Consider the following 20,090-nt stretch of genomic DNA (forward strand, 5'->3'; position numbering starts at 1 on the left):
TCAAGGCGCCTTGAAAGCCATCCAAGGCGCCTCCATGCTGGCCGAGTCACACGCTGAGATAAGGGCTGAACTGGTCGAACCTTATCAGGTTCAAGGCGCCTTCTTTGCTCTCCAAGGCACCTTCATCCACCAGTCCAAGGGGCCTTGAGCTCCCTTCAAGGCGCCTCCAAGCCTGCTTGCAAGCCAGCTCATCTTTTGCACCCGAGGTGCCTCCAAGCTCCATGGAGGCGCCTCGGGCACTGTTCATCCGAGGCGTAACCTTGTTCTTTCGTACCCGCAAGACATGTTAGATCCAAAACACAAACATATCCTGTAAAACAAAAGTTAGCACATATAATATCATAAATATGAAGTTTGACAGTCATCGGACTGTCCGGGTCTGACTTCGGGTTTCCAACCGAAAACCCTAGGTCGACCCGACGCCTACTGTTCCCTCTACGGGGAACGCGTCCTCACCTACTCCACTCAGGAGATTTACCTGTTGCCAGTGCGATCCTCCAGATCGACTGGACTTTTGCTTAGTGCTCAATGCTTCTGGACTTTCTGCTGGACTTCCGCTTCCTGGCTGGTCCAGTCTTTCACCTGGTTCGCGACACCAGGACTTTCCACCTAGGGTTACCCCCTAGGACTTTTGCCTGAAGCACTCGACCCACCAAGACTTTACGCATAGGGTTACCACCCCCTATGACCTAGGGTTACCACCCCCTAGGGTTTTTACCTTGCCTAAACATAGATAGGGCTTTTGCCTAAGTACACTTAGGAGTTTCCTGCAATCTCATTCAGACTGTTAGATCACAACATACCTTAATTTTGAATCCTTTTCCATTATCAAAACTCAGGTTCGATCGTCGGATGCTTCCCGCACCAACAAATTACACTAGTACACTTAGAGTGTATTGAGTAGGACCATTTAAGGTTGTTCTTTTTATACTGACTGCATAAAAGAACAGAACCTCAGTTATTATGGTAGTGTGTACTCTTAATCCCGATATAACAACAAGCAACGTGTATTTATTTCTTTGACTTATCAATGGGTGAGATTTTGCTCATTAAATCAAAAGGCCCGATAGGTTGGGAAATAATATTATTTATATGGTGTATTGTTGGTTATAGAAGGAAACTGTGTCCTAGTTATCTAGGTTGATGATGTTCCCAAGATGAGCTCATAAGGATTGTCATGTAAGCCCTGCAGGTAGACTTAGTCCGACATGATAATAAAGTTGAGTGGTACTATTCTTGGAGCTAGATATTAATTGAGTGAGTGCCAGTAATTCATTTAATTAATGGACATTCGATATCTTAAACACAAGGAGATTAACACACTCATGATAAGAAGGAGCCCATAATGTAATTTGGGATTGTTGTGACAGTTCAATAGTAGCTCTTTAGTGGTATGAGTTATTATTGATGAACTTGAGTTAGATGTTCGGGGCGAACATGGGAAATTTAAGATTATCGGGAGACCAAAACCAATTCCTCCTCTCGGTCCCTATTGTAGCCTCTTATATAAAGTCTTATATCCACCCAAAGCCTTGCCTCTTAGCCCATGCTAGGGGCCGACCCCTATCCTTGCTTAGAGCCCAAGCAAGGGGCCGACCAAGCCAAGCTTGGAACTAGAGCTAAGGCCGGCTAAGCCTTGCTTGGTGCCCAAGCAAGGGGCCGACCAAGTAAGGAAAGGAAAGGGAATTTTATTTTGATAAAATCTTTCCTTTTATAGATTTTCTACAAAAGATTAAAAAAGAGATTAGATATCTTTCCTTATTTGTAGATATCTATAATATTAAAAGAAAGATTTTAATTTTTAAGAAAACTTTCTTTTTTTTTGTAACCATGATATAAAAGGAGTTTTATTTTTTAAAATCTTATCTTTTATAGATATCCATAAAAGGATTTAAAAGAGAGAGATTTTAATTTATAAAACATTCCTTTTATAGCTAACCACATAAGGGATGTTTTAAAAGAGAGATTTTAATTTTTGTTTAAAATCTTTCCTTGATTGTTTAAACATGTTGTGGCCGGCCATATAGAGGAATAAAAGGAAGTTTTATTTTTTATAAAACTTTCCTTTTTTGGATTCACCAAGGATTATAAAAGAGAGGTAAAAGGTGCCTTTCTGAGACACAACCCTCTTCTATTGTTTCTCTCTTCCATCCTTGGTGGATGACCCTCTCTTCTTCTCCTATTCTTCTTCTTGGTGGTCAGCGGCATCAACCCTTGTGGAGTTCTTGGTTGCCAGTTATTTGGAGGTGAAGAAGTAGAGAAAGAAGGCATTGTTTTCTAGCATCCCTTGAGCATTATGGTGGTGGCCGAAACTTGAAAGAGTAGAAAGTTTTGGTGGATTTCTTCTTAGTAGATCGTCACTCACATGACGTCCAAGAGAAGGATTGGAATACAATAGAAGATCAAGAGGTTTTCTTTACAAAGAAAGGTATAACTAGTAGTTTTATTCCGCATCATACTAGTTTTTCTTTATATGGATTTTGAAATACCAAACACAAGAGGCTATTGGTTTTAGGCAATCGATTTTATATTTTGATTTTGTGTTTCTTTTGTTTTTCGATCTTGTGATTCGATTGTTCTTAGTGGTTAAATCTAGGGTTACTATAAGGGAATTAAATATTGAATTTCTTTGAAAGGCTTTGTCTAGGAAGTGGTGGATGATCTCATAACCAAGGAGGCCTAGTGCCTCACCATGTTTAACCTGGAAGCCGATCTTTGAAATAAATATTTAATTAACTTTGTAGCGTGGGTGGATTTGGATTAATAATGTCAAGCATCGTTTGTGATCCAAGTCTAAACCTCTAAGAGCAGATAAGTTGAACTTGGAATAAATAATTTTAAGTTCTATTTGTGATTCCAAGTTTAATTTCTAAAGAACACAATAGGTTGTTAGGAAAGGTTCGAGACTTGTACAAAATTTTTGTACAGGGGAACCTGTATGATATTCCGAGTAGCAACCAACATGAAGACCTAACTGGATTTCAGGTCCCTCAGACTAGTCAACTCCTGCACATTTGGTAAAGTAGTTAAATAAATAACACATCTAACTTTAACCTATTTGTCATACATCAAAACTAAATTATTAGTGCAACCTGCACGAATAATCTCTCCCTTTTTGATATAATGATAACCTGGGTTAAAGTTAGAAAAAAATGTAATAAAGTAATAATGTAGACAAAGCAGCATTAAGCATGAAATTTAAAATGGGTTGATTTTTTCTAACCTAACCCACTATCCTCCCCATTTGGCATACATCAAATAAGATAAATGCATAGGGCATAAATAAAGATTTAGCAAAGAGAATTTTTCGCAACCTTAGTTTTTCAAATAAGGTTTCAAACAATGATGTCAAGTACTTTAAATAGTCTTGAAAACCAATGTTTGAAAACCTAACAACTTCAAATAGAAAGTGCTTATCTTTTGAAAGAAAAATTTTAGAAGTAATGTTTTAAAAGAAACTTTACTCAAATAAGTTCAAAGAATGCAAATGTTTTTCAAGAGAGTTTTCAAAAAAGTATTAAAAACACGTTTGAATGCATAATTTAATAAGTGATTTTCAAAGGATAAGTTTAAATAGATTTCAAAAACACTTTCTAAGTTATCCATTTTAAAGATAATTTTGTAAGTTTCAAAACGTTTAGTTTCTTTAGATTTTCAAATTTTGAAACTTTGTAATAATTTTGAAAAAAAAATTTCAAATAGAAGAAAATTAGTTTTGAAACATTTCATATTTTTTTAAACAAGATTTAACAAAGCATGTTATAAGGATTATTATATATTTTAGGCAAATTTTAGAAGAGTTTTTTAAAATCAATGTTTCAAAGAAATTCAGTAAATTAATTTTGAAAATATTATCAAAATGTATTTCAAAATAAAGTGAAAATATTTTTTAAAATAATTTTAAAAAAAAGTTCTTAGTAAGATTTTCAATGTAAGTTTGAAAAGAAATTTAAGGTAATTTTATAGAAAAGATTTAAGAAAGATTTTCAAAGTGGAAGAAAAAATTTCCAAAAAAATAATTTGATTTTTTTTCAAAAACTTTCTCAAAGTAAATATTTTTTCGTAAGTTGCAATTTTTTTTTTTAAAATTCCACATCAATGTTTCAACATATTTTCAAAATAATTGAACCCTTTTCTCCTTAAGTTAACACTCCCCTTTAAATTGTACTAGGGTTTGAACATACTAAATTGAACACTCTCCCTTAACCTAGCACCTTTTAGTTATCTTTGTTAGTAACAAGGATTTCTATCTTAGTGCCTAGGGAATTTACTATTCGTAATATAAATGTTCATCAAATATATTATTTACACCTTATTATGATTGTTGTCACGCCCCAGAGGAGTCCCTGCCAGACAAAAATTCGGTAGCATCTCCCCTGTACTGGTGACAATCTGAAGCAATAAATACATACACAAACATATACATATTCATCAGCTCACACGGTTGGAACATACATAAAATAGAAACAACATAACCACTCAATTTAATATGCTCAGCCTACCCGGCTGGACAACAATGAAATAAACACACAACCACGTAGTATAATAACAACCCACACGACTGTAAGTAAACGCAGCGGAAAACACAAAATAATACGAACGTAAGACCAACAACGACACTAATGAAAATACCTGCAATCACTAGACTTGACTCCAAAATTCACATCTGACTTATTGAAAAGTAAAATACACAAAATCAACATACCACCCAAACGATAACAAAACCAAAAAGAAAACTATCCTCGAGTGTGATGTGGGACTGACAGCCAGGACTCTCCAAGTTGTTGGTGCAGCGGAGGCCGGCAAGAGGGGGGTGAATTGCTTCTGAAAAATTAAAACTATTCCCTCCTCGTACTTTCAACTCAAATAGTGCAATAGTAAATAAAATAATGAAGCAATAAAGAAACAAGAAGATAGGAATTTAACCTGGTTACAACCAAGAGGGTTGTTAATCTAGAGCAATAAGAAAAGCGCAGTAGAAGATCTCCTTTGCTGAAGGCGGAGAAGCCTTTTACACACTAACGACTCAAAACTATTGCTAGGAAGTTGTTATAGAGTTGAATACTCAATTGATCTTAAATTCTTAGTTCCAGAGGCTTTTATATAGCCACTAGAAATTCTATCTCGGATGTCTGAGGCGCCTCCAATAGAGGTCCAAGGTGCCTCCATCGAGAGAGTGGATAAAACTTTATCCGGAGACTCAACGTTCACTTCTGCCAGGTCCGAGGCGCCTCTAACAAGCATTGAAGGCGCCTTCAAGCTGGAGGCGCCTCCAAGCCTGATAGAGGCGCCTCCAAGCTGGCTGGCAGCATTTCCAGCTTGCTTGCTTCTTTGCTTCGTCTTCCGAAGTCTCGTTCTTTTGGATGATTCCGGCCAACCGAAATAGGGCTCACCCGAACCCAATTTCCAACCTTCTCCTCGAGCAATCTTCCTCCCGGCTTAACGTCTCTCGAACGTCACGCACATTCTTCTCATCCACCGGTGTACTCTTCTGTATCTCTCTCGTCCTTCGGACGCACTGAGCCCGTCGGCTCCCATCCCGTGCCGTCCTTCTCGCTAGCTGCGTCTTCCGCTCGACTTCCTGCGCTCCTAAGCTCCTGCACACTCAGACACAGGGTTCAAACACAAAGCAGGACCTAACCAACTTGGTTGATCACATCAAAACACCCACGGGGTCCAACAATCTCCCCCTTTTTGATGTGCATTAACCCAAGTTCAAGTTAGGGTAAAAATAGACAAATAGTAATTTTTTAAAAAAATTACTAAACTAACATTTTAAGCATAAGTTTGCAATAAATAAAATTGTAACTACTTAATTAAGAATTAAACAGAATTTTTAAAAATATTTTTAATTTTTAAGATTTAAAAATTCTCTCCCCCTAAACTTGTATTTTTCTCTCCCCCTTTGATCACAACAAAAATAGGGTAATAATAAGATAATATGATTTAAAAAGAATATTTAGCAAATTTTAACTTAGAAAAATTTCTGAGCAAGATGATTTTTTTTTAAAAAAAAATATCTAAAAAAATGAATTTTTTAGAATTAAAAAAAAAATTTCTAAGTAAACTGAATTTTTGGAATTTTTCAAAATAATTTCTAAGTCAATTTTTTTTTGGAATTTTCCATAAATATTTGAAAAATTTTCAAAGCATTATTTAATTTTTTAACTTTTAATGCTTTTAACAAAAAGTTAATTAAACATTTCATTTCTATATTTGGCTTCCAGGCTGTGGCGAGGCGCTAGGCCTTCTTGGTTATTGGAGTAACAACCACTTTCTAGTCAAAGCCACATAAGGAAATTTTTTTTTCTATTTAATTTTCTTTTCTGAAGGTGCTAAGTCTAATCATTTCAATTTAAAAATTCTCTATGATTCTTAAATTTCCATTTTAGCTTCTCATAATTTCTCAAATCACAGTTTTTTATAATTGAAGCAAAAAATATTGAGCATGCAAAAAATTATATATTTTCTATTGTTAATTTGTTGAAATCTCTTAATTGACAAATTGTGTCTTTTAAGTCAATATTCTTTAATAGTTTTTCAGTTTTTAATGCAAAATATTCTTTCGACAAAATAATTAGTAATTCACAAGAATCTTTCGGTAATATTTCAATTGAATCAATTAATTTGCTAAGTGGTGGAGACCATACCTGACTTACCTTGTCGGCGGTTGATTCTCCCCTGTTAAGTTGTTTTCTTCCGCAGATTCTCCCCCTTCATCGATGCTCATTTGTGATGAGCATTTTAGGTCTTCAAGTTGGAGTTTGGTTGCTTGTTCTGTCTCGGCACTTACCTCGGTTTCGGACTCTTTTGACGTCGGATCAGTGTCCATCGAGGAGTCAGATTCAACTTCAATTGGTTCTTTGTGGAGTTTTAAGAACTTTTTCCAAAGTTCTTTTGCACTTTGGTAGTCGCCAATTCTATCGAGATCTTCATCTGGTAGTACACTTAGAAGGTGAAATTCAGCTCGAGCGTTTGCCATAGACTCGTCACGTTGCTTATTGTTCCAGAGGTGTATCTCGAGTTCTTCTCCATTCGTTGTCTTTGGTGCTTCATATCCAAATTTCATTATTGATAAAATATTAAAATCTGTGTTAAGATATACCTCCATTTATTGTTTCCATGTCGCGAAGTCTACGTCGAACTTCGGGGGATGAATGTTCGCTCCGGCCATCATCTTGATCGTTGTGCTTCAGTCGGCGGTTAGTCCTTCTGAGGCGGTCTGGCTCTGATACCAATTGTTGGTGCAGCGGAGGCCGACAAGAGGGGGGGGTGAATTGCTTCTGAAAAATTAAAACTATACCCTCCTCGTACTTTCAACTCAAATAGTGCAATAGTAAATAAAATAATGAAGCAATAAAGAAACAAGAAGATGGGAATTTAACCTGGTTACAACCAAGAGGGTTGTTAATCCAGGGCAATAAGAAAAGCGCAGTAGAAGATCTCCTTTGCTGAAGGCGGAGAAGCCTTTTACACACTAACAGCTCAGAACTATTGCTAGGAAGTTGTTACAGAGTTGAATACTCAATTGATCTCTAATTCCTAGTTCCAGAGGCCTTTATATAGCCTCTAGAAATTCTATCTCGGATGTCTGAGGCGCCTCCAATAGAGGTCCAAGGCGTCTCCATCGAGAGAGTGGATAAAACTTTATCCGGAGACTCAACATTCACTTCTGCCAGGTCTGAGGCGCCTCCAATAGGCATTGAAGGCGCCTTTAAGCTGGAGGCGCCTCCAAGCCTGATGGAGGCGTCTCCAAGCTGGCTGGCTGCATTTCTAGCTTGCTTGCTTCTTTGCTTCGTCTTCTGAAATCTCGTTCTTTTGGGTGATTCCAGCCAACCGAAATAGGGCTCACCCGAACCCAATTTTCGGCCTTCTCCTCGAGCAGTCTTCCTCCCGGCTTAACGTCCCTCGAACGCCGTGCACGTTCTTCTCCCCCACCGGTGTACTCTTCCGCAGCTCACTCGTCCTTCGGACGCACCGAGCCTATCGGCTCCTATCCCGTGCCGTCCTTCTCGCTAGCTGCGTCTTCCGCTTGACTTCCTGTGCTCCTAAGCTCCTGCACACTCAGACTCAAACACAAAGCAGGACCTAATTAACTTGGTTAATCACATCAAAACACCCACGGGGTCCAACACAAGCATCCATGACTCATCTACCTGTTACCTAGCGAAAGAAAACCAATTTGTGAGGTGGTGAGTATTGGAACTCAGCGGGTAAAGGTAAGATAGTGCATGAACATAACATACAAATAGAGAGTGCCAACAGTATACAGTCTCATAAAGGGAATAGCAGATACTAAAATAAAAACATAATAAATGCTCATACTTGAAACCATATCCTAGGCTAGTAATAGAATGTCAGAAGTAGTACTAATCTGCTACAGTATTGCTCATAACTACAGAGGAAATATGTAAGGTATATACAAACTTCCAATAAGTAAACCAAGGACTAAACACCTACAATGAGGGTATATCTCAACATAAGCAAGCATAGCAGCATAAGTGAGCAACAACAGTAAGTGAGCAATAACAACATATGCAAACAGCAGCAGCAAAGCAAGTATAACAACAGCGTATGCACGGATGGTCACTCCCGCCCACCTCTCTGCACCATGACCCCTGTATGGTCGAGAGGCGGGGTCAGTGATAGATGTTGGACCGTGAGATTCGATAGAGGGGGGGGTGAATATCGAAAAACAAAATCGTTCGAGTATAAACACGGCGGAAATGAAAGGACAATGCTAACACAAGCTGGTTTTATTTGGTTCGGAGCCTGTGTCGACTCCTACTCCAAGGCCCGCACACAAGGTGTAACACCCCACCCTCCTCGCTACTAGTCTGCGAGGGCGGAGCGTTACTGGACTACTACCTTTACTAAACTATCCTTGTTCACATATTGATAGTAATTCCTAAAACTCTCAGAGAACTCAAAACTTACAATTAACTAGCAGCGGAAGACTAAATGACTCATCTAATACATTCTACTCAACTCTTTGTTAATAAATTCTTATGCTAAATCCCAAGGCTTCTATAGTCCTGGCATCACACATCCTTCGAACACCTCCTTGTCGCCTTCCTTTCTATATCTTTTCTTTTCCTGTATCTGCAGTAAGAGGAAGTGTAGTCTATAAGCAAAATTTGCTTAGTAAGCGCTATCTAACTCACAAAATCTCGATATGCATGAGGACATATTGAAATCTAAAACTGAATGCTCAAAAGGAAATCTACTCATGCTCATCTACTAGTGAAAGAAACATACTGAAAGGCTAAACGTGTAGAGTAAATCTATACAATCATGCTAGCATAAAGAACTAAGCTTACTGAATTCTAAACGCCTTCTGAATCTTATTTCACTTGTTTAAAGACTTATTCTTTAAATACTTTATACTTATGTAAAACTTGCTTTACTTGTTCAAAAACTTATACTTATAATACTTCAAAATAATAATCAACTTCTTCTTGGGCCCGACAACTGTGCTTTTTCTTTTGTAATGACCCGACCCATTCGGCGGCCCATTTGGCGGCCCATTTGGCGACCCTATGGTCGTCGACCGTCGACCGTCGGCCGAGCCGTTACTATTAGGTTATCTAAACCTAGGGACGACTATGGGAGCCCAGCCCAAGGACAGAGAGTCCAGTACAGTGCCACTGATAAAAGTAAAATACTTGTTATCTTTTAATACTTCTATATAATGCCTTGGCATTTTCTTTAGCACCTTGTGTGCCTAAAACCCCTAAAATCTTGACTTTGGGATCTACTTAAGGCCTCGGCCTTTTCTTTCTTTTCTTTATCTTTCTTATACTTTTCTTTAAAAGAATGCTTCTTATAAAACTGAAATGTTTAAACAAATTCTAACACTGAAATGCTTAAACAAAATCTACATACAAGTTTAAACAGAAATCTGCATATTAAGCTTAACTAAAATCTGCCTATTAAGCTTATCTAAAATCTGCATACTAAGCTTATCTAAAATCTGCATACTATGCTAGTCAAAATTCTGCATACTATACTAATCAAGATTCTACATTCTATGTTACACTATTTCTGCATACTATGCAAACATAAATTCTGCACTATAATACTTAACCAAACTGCACTATAATCTTTTTCTTTAAAAACTACATTATAAGTTCCACAAAAAATCTGCACTACAAGTTCCACCAAAAATCTGTACTATAAATTCCACCAAAAATCTGCACTACAAGTTCCACAAAAAATGTGCACTATAGACTTTAAAGAAATCTGCACCATAAGCTCTTATGAAATCTACACTACAAGCTCTAAAGAAATCTGCTCTAAAGAAATCTGTATTTTAAGCTCTAAGAAATCTGCACTACAAGCTTAATTAAAATCTGCACTATAAGCCTACATAAAAATCTGCACTATAAGCTTAATTAAAATCTGCACTATAGGCTTAATTAAAAATCTGCACTATAAGCTTAATTAAAATCTGCACTATAGGCTTAATTAAAATCTGCACTATAAGCCTAATTAAAAATCTGCATTATAGACTTAATTAAAATCTGTACTATAGTCTTAATTAAAATCTGTACTATAAGCCTATATAAAAATCTGCACTATAAGCTTAATTAAAATCTGCACTATAGGCTTAATTAAAAATCTGCACTATAAACGCTTCTCATGCTTCGAATTCAAGAAGAACAAAGGTCCGAAACTACTCCTACTGCAGGTGAGAAGCACTTACCTTGATTCTTGGACTCACAACCGAACAAAAAGGGCATCTAGGACCTTGGCCGCTCGCCGGAGATGATACCCTAACTCCCTTTCATTTTCTGCCCGAGCTCCGCCATCGTACGCAGAAGAGAAGGAGAGAATGGTTTAAGTCACGGGAAAACAGAGCATCAACTTATCCCCTTTTATAATCTAATATTCTGTTAATTATCTTAGATAAATTTGCTACTTTTTCTAAACAAACAAATCCAACATCAACTTATCTCTTTTATAATCTAATGTTCTGTTAATTATCTTAAATAAATTTGCTACTTTTTCTAAACAAACAAATCCAACATCAACTTATCCCTTTTATAATATTCTGTTAACTATCTTAAATAAATTCGCTACCTTTTCTAAACAAACAAATCCAAGATCAACTTATCCCTTTTATAATCCAATATTCTGTTAACTATCTTAAATAAATTCGCTACCTTTTCTAAACAGAAAAATCTGTTTGCCCACCTGGTCAGTCATGTTTTGACCGAGTCAAAGGTCGCGGGTTCTATTCTCGGCTTGGACATTTTTTTGTCGAAACTTCCTTCGTTTAATAAAAATACCAAACAACCTCCAAAAATTACATAAAAGTACTCTAAAAATTTCTAAAAATCCCTAGAATATTTCTATAGCATTTTTAAATATTTTAAAATTACTTTTAGGACTCTAATTGAGGAAATTTGGGGCGTTACACAAGGGTGCTTTCGGTGGGCAATCACTTGTAGTTCAAAAATTATTACAAATTGAAGTACAAGAATGCTAATGGAAATAAAGCAAATACCGACAAGAATTTAATAAAAAAAAGAAAGGAACATATTGTCGGAGCTTTGTTAGCGTCGCAGGAGCGCAGAGCAGTAGAGCAAGTAGTGGAAGACTCTCTTTTCGTTGTTGTTCTGAAGCTCCCCTCTGACCCACCTTTTATATGAGGCTCGGGGCGCCCCGGATTCCTTCCGGGCGCCCTGGTGGGACGTGGCAGGTCCAACCAGCAAGCTCCACGTGGCGACGCGCGAGTTTGGATGAAATTTACCTCCTGGGCGCCCAGATCCCTTCCGGGCTCCCGGACCCTGTTTTCCCGCAGAATCCGTCCTGCAAGACAAACGTTAGTCCGGAGGCAAATTTACCTTGCGACACAGATTGTTAGCAAAAGCAAAGTGAGTATGAATTAGCAAAAAAGAGTATGACTTAGATTCCGTCTTTCCGAGACCAGAATCTAGTCATGATCTCGACTTAGATATCCGAAATGGATCTAAGCCGGATCGACGCCTAATGTTCCCTTTCCGGGAACGCGTCCTCGCAGTCACTCCCCTCTAGTGACTTACCTTACTTACCTGCCAGACGTCCGGTCAACCCTTCTACCCGTCTGGACTTCTCGCCAGCTATCCGGTCAGCCCATCGACCTAGCTGGACTTCTCGCCAAGTGTCCGGTCAGCCCGTCGACCCGCTTGGACTTCTCGCCAGCTATCCGGTCAGCCCGTCGACCTAGTTGGGCTTCGTGCCAGACATCCGGTCAGCCCGTAGACCTGTCTGGACTTCTCCTGCACACTCGATCAGAGTGTTAGACAACAACAGACTAACTTAACTTGATTTGTCATTCATCAAAACCTGGGTTAAATTGTTAGTGCTAACCGCACCAACAATCTCCCCCTTTTTGATGGAATGACAACCTGGTTAAGTTAGTGAAAACATATGCAAGAAAAAACAAGCATTTAAAGGGTTTTTAAGTTAGTTTGTATTTTTCAATTCTGGTTTAGCTAACTTAACCACCTAACCCTCCCCCTTTGTCATTCATCAAAAGAACAAATGTCAAGTAAGCATAAATACAGACTTCAGACAAAGTAAGAAGTTGTAAGAAATGATGTCAAGTTAACTTGGGGGAGTTTAAACTTTTGAAAACTTGTTTAAAACGTTAGCTTTTAGCTTTTAGAAAAATAGCTAAGTTTAAATAGTCTACTTTTCAAACATAAGTGTATAAGTTCTAAATTCAAAGATCAAGTTTTAAATATTCAAAACAAGTTTCAACTTTGAAACGCTTTTCAAACATAAGTTTTCAAAACCAAAATTCCAAAACTAAGTTTGAAAAATCTATTTTTCAAAACTGATTGAAATTTATTTTTCAACAAAAAGATTCAATTTTCAAAATTAAGGAAAATGATTTTGAGAAGCTTAGTTTGTAAACTTAAGTTTTGAAAAAAATCTAATTTCCATAATTTTCAATACCAAAGCAATTGTTAAAACTAATTTTTTGTAAAATTTAACTTTCAAATTAAATTATCAACATTAAGTAAAATCAAATTTTAAGAACTAAATTCAGGACAATTTTTAAAGTGAAGTTAAATTAAATTTAAACTTTACTTTTAGTTTTCAAAGGAGTTTGGTAAAAGTAAGATCATATTTTTAAAATGTTTTTGTAAAATTCATTTTCCAAAATCAAATTTTCAAAGTTCAAAAAGTACTAGTTTCAAATCCATGGTTTAAAAATACCAAAAAAAATCAGTTTTTAAAGACTAAGTAAAAAGAGTAAGAGGTAGTGAAAATTTTTTTTCACAATTTTAAACAGGTTGATTAAAAAAAATAAAATTAAGTTGAAAATTCAATTTGAAAAACTCTAGTTTTATTTCTCCCCCTGAACCTGACATTAAATCAAATGTCTAACCAGTTTGTTACTGACTGACTATCAAAAGACAACAGCTTTCACTTGGTTAGTCAGGTTAAGTTTAACCTTAACTTGATTAATGTATATTTTGTATTTAACGCCCAGACTTATATCGATGCACTGAAATAAGCATCTTAAGTCTTAGGCAAGTGGCCTATACATCTCACCCCTTTCTATGTTTGTCAAACACAATCAAGGTAAGCCTAGGGTTTTGGTGAGATGCTAAAAAATTAGTCCTATAGGTACATGCTTTCTAAGGATTTTGAACTAGTCTAAGGCTAAAAATATATTTAAAAATCTAAAAATAGGAAAGTTTTGAAAATAAAACATGTTTAACCTATAATTTGAGAACAATCATTTTGAAAATGTTTTTGAAATTCGAAACTCCTAGTCTATTAGGTACATTCCTAGTTTTCTACGCAAATTGCTAAATTCACTTTCAGGGAGTGGTTTGGTGAATATGTCAGCTAAGTTTGACTTGGACTCAATGTATTTGAGCTCAATGTCACCTTTAGTAACATGATCCCTGATAAAGTGATGTCTGATTTCAATGTGTTTGGTTCTTGAATGATGCACTAGATTTTTTGTTAAATTGATTGAGCTAATATTATCAATTAAGACTTTTACATTTGTGATTTTTAAGTTGAAATATTTTAAGGTGTGCATCATCCATAATAATTGAGCTACACATTCTCTTATGGCTATGTATTCTGACTCAATTGTAGATAGTGCAACACAGTGTTGCTTTCTACTAAACCAGCTAACAAGTGATGGGCCTAGTAGTTGGCATTCACCACTTGTGCTTTTGCGGTCTAATTTGCATCCAGCATAATCTGAGTCAGAATATCCTATTAATTCAAAGTTATTAGTCCTAGGATACCAAATTCCTACATTTGTTGTTCCCTTAAGATATCTAAAAATTCTTTTGACTTGAGTCAAATGGGATTCTTTAGCACAAGTTTGGTATCTAGCACACATACTAACTGCAAATAAAATATCAGGTCGGCTTGCAGTTAGGTAAAGTAGACTACCTATTGCACTTCTATAATACCTTAGATCCACTGGTTTTCCATTTGGGTCATTGTCTAAGATTGTGTTTACTGCCATAGGTATTTTTATTTCTTTCGTATTTTCCATTCTGAATTTTTTAAGTAATTCTTTAGTGTATTTGTGTTGATAAATGTAATTTCCTTCATTTTTTTGTTTGATTTGTAATCCTAGGAAATAGGTCAATTTTCCTACTAAACGCATTTCAAATTCTTGTTCCATTAGGTTAATAAATTCTTCTAAAAAGTCTGAATTAGTTGAACCAAATATTATATCATCTACATATATTTGTGCTATAAATATGTTGTTATTTAGTAATTTAACAAACAAGGTTGGGTCAATTTGACCTTGATTGAATCCTTTGGATGTTAAGTAAGATGTTAGCCTTTCATATCATGCCTTGGGTGCTTGTTTAAGGCCATATAATGCTTTCTTTAACTTAAAGACATAATTAGGGTGTTCTAGATTCTCAAACCCAGGAGGCTGACCTACAAAAACTTCTTCTTTTATTAGTCCATTGAGAAAGGCTGACTTAACATCCATTTGATATAGCTTGAATCCCTTATGGAATGCATAACTTAGTAACATTCTAATGGATTCTAATCTAGCTACTGGGGCATATGTCTCATCGTAGTCAAGTCCTTTAACTTGACTGAACCCTTTGGCAACTAGCCTAGCCTTATTCCTAGTAATTTCGCCAGTTTCACTTAATTTGTTTCTAAATACCCATTTTGTTTCTATTACTTTCTTATCTTTAGGTGGTGGTACTAGATCCCAAACTTCATTACGCTCAAATTGAGCTAGTTCTTCTTGCATGGCTATGATCCAATCTGGATCAAGTAAGGATTCAGCTACAGTTTTGGGTTCAATTTTTGAAATCAGGGAAATTTGACTTAGGTTCCTAAAGGATGATCTGGTCTGAACCCTTAGGTCTGGGTCACCAATTATTTGATCAGTTGGATGGTTAGGGTTGACTCTTATAGTTCTAGGGGGTTGATTTACTTGAGTGTGTTCATCTTCTTCATTGTCTAGGGATTGATTGGTTTCTTCAGAATTATTAATATCAATAGGTTGAGGTTGAGTTTGCCCTTGGGTTTCTTCAAATTTTACATTTGTGGTTTCCTCGATTTTTAACGTAATTTTATTATATATTCGGTAACCCCTACTGTTTAGAGAATATCCTATAAAAATTCCATTTTCTATTTTAGAGGTAAATTTTCCTAAGTGTTCTCTAGTATTTAAAATGAAGGCTGGACATCCAAATACTTTAAAATATTTTATGTTGGGTTGTTTGTTATAAAATATTTCAAAGAAGGTTTTATTATGTCTTTTATTTAATGTTGTTCTATTTTGCACATAGCAGGCTGTACTAACAGCTTCTGACCAAAAATATTTAGGTAAGTTATATTCATTTAACATAGTTCTAGAGGCTTCCAGTAAGGTTCTATTTTTTCTTTCTACGATTCCATTTTGTTGGGGGGTTTTTGGACAAGAAAATTCGTGATGATAGCCATTATCAAGACAGAATTTGTTAAAATTATGATTTTTAAATTCTCCCCCGTTGTCACTCCTAATTCTTTTAATTTTAAGATCTTTTTCGTTTTCAATTTGTTTGCAGAAGTTTGTAAAGATTTTAAAAGTTTTGTCTTTATGTTTTAAAAATTTTACCCAAGTAAACCTAGAATAATCATCTATTATTACTAAATAGTATAAGTTTCCATTTATGGATTTGACTCCATGGGAGTCGAAAAGGTCTAAATGTAGAAGTTCTAAAATCGAGTTGGTTTGTGGCTGATTGGTTAGTTTGTGAGTGGATTTTGTTTGTTTACCTTGTTGACAAGCATTACATATGGTTGAATCTAGGTTAGGTAATTTTGGTAAGCCTCTCACTAGTCCATTTAGTTTGCTTATATTTCTAAAGTTAGTGTGAGGCACTCTTCTATGCCATAACCAAGTTTCTTCTTTTTGTGTTAAATAACACTTAATTGAAGAAGTGGTTAAGTTGATAGCATAGATGTTGTCTTTTCTAAAACCTTTTAGGCTTATAGTAGGATTATCTAAATGTTTGATTAAACACTCTGTGGATAGAAATTTAACCTTATACCTAGTATCATACAATTGACTTATACTCAGGAGATTGTATTTAAAATTCTCGACAAGTAGAACATTTGTAACTATGAAATCTATTTTTAATTCAATATTACCTATACCAATTACCTTGAGTTTGCCGTTGTTTCCAAAGGCAATTGTTCCTAAGCTTTTGTAAGTGAGTTGAGTGAACTTGGTGTGATCTCCAGTCATGTGTTTGGAGCAACCACTGTCTAAAATCCATATGGTTTCCTACAATGAGTAGGAATTAAGGTTAGTCTTTTAAGATTATAATTTTTAAAGTTAATTTAATTTTCAAAAATAATTTTTGAAGTTAATTTAAAATTTAACATAAATTAATCGTAATTCTTTTTAGTTGTTTAATTCGAAGTTTAATTTAATTAATTTAATTTGAAATTTAATTTAATTAACTTAATTCGAATTTTAATTAATTTAATTCAAAATTTAATTTAATTAATTTAATTCGAAATTTAATTTAATTAACTTAATTCAAAATTTAATTTAATTGATTTAATTTGAAATTTAATTTAATTAACTTAATTCAAAATTTAATTAATTTAATTTGAAATTTAATTTAATTAACTTAATTCGAAATTTAATTAATTTAATTCGAAATTTAATTTAATTAATTTAATTCGAAATTTAATTTAATTAATTTAATTAATTTAATTCAAAATTTAATTTAATTAATTTAATTCGAAATTTAATTTAATTAATTTAATTAATTTAATTCAAAATTTAATTTAATTAATTTAATTCGAAATTTAATTTTGATCTTTAGTCATCTCACCCGATCTAAGTTTTCAATTAGGGAATCCTATAATTTTGTGAGATGAATTAGATTTTAATTATAGAGTTTGGTTTAACTTGTGTTAGATTTAGGTTTAGCTTTGGTCTCAACAAATAGACATTCTTCGGATAAACTTCTAAGCTTGGTGAGGCACTTGGACGTCATTAGAAGTAACCAACCTTTCGAGGTTTTCCGAATAGTCCTATCCACGGAGCTTAGTACTAAACCTTGGTCTAACTAGTTAGGATCCATTTAAGGGTAGCTTCGGTCAGTTCCACTTGGCCAAATGCACCAGATCGAAGCCATATCTTTCTCGACATGCGATGCCCAAGCTTCCCTAACGTACTATCATCCAAAAACTTCACCAGTACCAGGATTCAAGTTAGACTTGGTCTCTTTTTAACTAATCCTAATTACCCTGCCGGGTTAGTTTGTTTGGGTTACCATGTCGGGTAAGTTAGTTTTGGAGGTGCCAGCTATTCTGGAGCCTCCCCCTGAATTATTGGCCTTAAATTTTCGTTTTAGGTTTGTGTCTATTTCTTTTATAGTTATAATTAACTTGGTGATAATTTATATTTTTTGTAGTTTTAAAATGTTTAAATTTTGATTTTTTTTATTTAGGTTTGTATTTTGGTTTTTGATTTGGTTTATTCGAGTTTATATAATATATTTTTTCTTTAGGTATATAATATTGATTAAGTCCTACTTGCGTGGTCAAACACGCTTTCGGAACCCAAGCTTGATTAGTTGATTTGTATTGGGTTATTAATGATTTAAAAGTTTTATTTGAGTTCGACTTGTATCCGAGTTCGATTTTATTATAACACGCCTTTTGATTATTCAAGATTAAGTCTAGATTTTTTGATCTTGTTGTGAATTTTTCTAGCATTTCTTTTAACTTATTAATTTCTAATTTTAATAATGAATTCTCCTCAAGTGTTAGATCTTGAGTTGGATTTGAATTTTTGATATGTTCCTTGAGGTTTTGATTTTCCTCAAGGAGTGATTTGTTTTCATTTTCTATTTTAATTAACTTACTATTTAAGCAGGAAATAGTTTTTAAAAAAAATTTGTTTGAATTGAGATTTACTTCATCCGGGCCTTCGGAAACGAGTACGGACTCGTGGCTTGATTCGGTTTCGGACCCGTCTTCTGATTCATCTCCCGACTCGTCTTCCGTTTCAGTTTTGCGGGCCATCAGCGCGAGGTGGCTCTAGTGCTTCGGCTCTTCTACCTCCGATTCGTCCGAGGAGGAGTCGTCCCACGTTGCTTTGAGGGCGTTCTTTTTGGTCGGCTTCGGTTTGTCGAATTTCAGTCTTAGGCATTCGTTCTTGTAGTACCCCTTTTTGTTACATTCGAAGCAAGTCACATTCTTTTGTTCCGCGGGAGAACTGATCTTTTGAAGGTCCTTCTTGTAAAATACGGTGCCCAAATAATAATTAAATAATAAGGTTATTTGATAAATAATCTTATTGGATTTTTCAGGGATTTTTAAGAATTTTCTGGGATTTAATTGGAGCTTGTATGACATATTTAGGAGGGATGCATTTATGGGCTCGAGAAAAACCTGTTTAAAATACCTAAAAGTGGGAGTTGATTGAGGAATCAACTTAGGCTTTAATTGAGCAAACCCTAAGTTTATTTCGTTAATTCCTTTTTCCTCCCCAATTCCTTTCTCTCCTCTCCTTCATTGCGCCGAACCCTTTTCCCCGAGTCCTCACCTCGCGATTCGCCGCACCACCGCCGGCCGCGATGAACCGCACAGCCGGCGACTTCTTCTCCCTCGAGCTATAGCCGCTGGCTCTTCTTCTCGCAAGGGCACCACACAGCTAGCCTTTCCTCCCTCATGCGAGCACCGGAGACATGCCACGGTACCTGATCGCACGGCGTTGCTCAGGCTGCCGCTCGCCGGAGCTTTCTATTCCTCAGCATCTCATCTACATCTCTGCTAGGTACACACCTTCTCAGACCTTTGCTCCGCACAGCCCGATCTTTAGCGAAAGGGTGGGAAAGCCGAGCCCTAGCTGCCTATTGTGGATGCCGATCTCCCTCCTCATCACTGGATTTGGATCAAGGAGATCCACCGCTTCCCTTATCATCAAATCTTGGACCAAGGAGGTCCAACGCCGTCTCCTTCCACCAAAGCAATATTCTACCTTCTCGGAGCCCTGCCCTAGCCTAGGCCAGCAACACGCTGCTATTCATTACCGCCTTTGCTCATGATCACAGCAGTAGCATTCATCCGAGAGGAGTTTATGGAATTGGATTGATTCTTGAAGGTAATTAGTTAAACTTGGCAGTAGATTTGGACATTTGATCTTTATGTAGTGTTGATTGGGGGTAGATGTTTGGTAGGCAGTGGCTTCGCTTGGCTTCGCTCTTCACATCGCCGATGGTTTGTGGCTGACTCCGTCTGATCCGTGTCAATTTCTAGTTGCTAAAGAAGAAGAGGTAAGAGGATTGGAATGGAGAAATTAGTAGATTGTTTGGATGGTTTTCTTTATCTAGTTAGTTGGATGCTTAATTGTTGCTAACCCGTAGAAGTATGTGGATGGATAACATTGAGGTAAAAATCTGATCAGAGGTTGATTATTTTGAGTGTTTGTTTCATTTCTGTAATAAATTGATTATTTGATTATAATATGGATGGGTGGTACATATTATATGATTAAGGGAGATTTGATTCTTGGCGGTGATGGATTGGGAATCTGTTGAGGCTTGGTTTTGGAATAGGGATGATTTATGTATAAATCTAATCTTGTG

This window comes from Zingiber officinale, chromosome 1A, assembly GCF_018446385.1.
Source record: "Zingiber officinale cultivar Zhangliang chromosome 1A, Zo_v1.1, whole genome shotgun sequence".
Classification (NCBI taxonomy): Eukaryota; Viridiplantae; Streptophyta; class Magnoliopsida; order Zingiberales; family Zingiberaceae; genus Zingiber; species Zingiber officinale.